Source organism: Pyrgilauda ruficollis, unplaced genomic scaffold (genome assembly GCF_017590135.1).
Source record: "Pyrgilauda ruficollis isolate IOZ18807 unplaced genomic scaffold, ASM1759013v1 scaffold3258, whole genome shotgun sequence".
In the NCBI taxonomy this organism is placed as follows: Eukaryota; Metazoa; Chordata; class Aves; order Passeriformes; family Passeridae; genus Pyrgilauda; species Pyrgilauda ruficollis.
In genome coordinates this window covers 1-673 of record NW_024524665.1, presented here as the reverse complement: position 1 = coordinate 673, position 673 = coordinate 1, and the positions used below count along the sequence as shown (strand labels likewise).

Here is a 673-nt window from a genome sequence, read left to right as displayed (position 1 = left end):
ACTCAGGGGGATTGGGGACTTTGGGGGGATTGGGGGCTTTGGGGACATTGGGGACATTGGGGACACTCAGGGGACATTGGGGACATCGGGGACGTTGGGGGGGTTGGGGACATTGCGGGGATTGGGGACATTGTGGGGGACATCAAGGTGACCCTGAGGTGTCCCCAGGTGTGTCCCCAGGTGTGTCCCCATCTGTTCCCAGCTGTCCCCAGGTGTGTCCCCAGTGTCTCCAGGTGTGTCCCCAGGTGTGTCCCCAGTGTCCCCCCAGGTGTCCCAGGTGTCCCCAAGTGTCCCCAGGTGTCTCCCCAGGTGTCCCAGCTGTTCCCAGGTGTCCCCAATGTCCCCCCAGGTGTCCCCAGCTGTCCAGCAGGTGTCCCCGGTGTGCCCCAGGTGTCCCAGGTGTCCCCAAGGTGTCACGGGAGGTGTCCCCAAGGTGTCCCAGGTGTCCCCAAGGTGTCACGGGAGGTGTCCCCAAGGTGTCCCAGGTGTCCCAGGTGTCCCCAGGTGTCCCCAAGGTGTCCCAGGTGTCCCCAAGGTGTCCCAGGTGTCCCCAGCGTCACTCACGTCGTGGCCCAGCTCGGCCAGCCCCGCGATGGAGCCGTAGCGCGTGGTCCAGGGCGTCTTGTCATCGACCCAGCTCTGCGGGGACCCACAGCTGGGCACAGAGCCCAAA

General features: G+C 65.5%; 1 long non-coding RNA gene across 1 annotated transcript in view; it reads right to left on the bottom strand.

Annotated features, from left to right (window-relative positions):
- Positions 1 to 673, bottom strand: part of LOC121357338 — a 1,866-nt gene extending 1,193 nt beyond the window's left edge. Inside the window, exon 1 of the long non-coding RNA XR_005955718.1 lies at positions 565 to 673. This is a non-coding gene — a long non-coding RNA (uncharacterized LOC121357338). The remainder of the gene's footprint in view (positions 1 to 564) is intronic.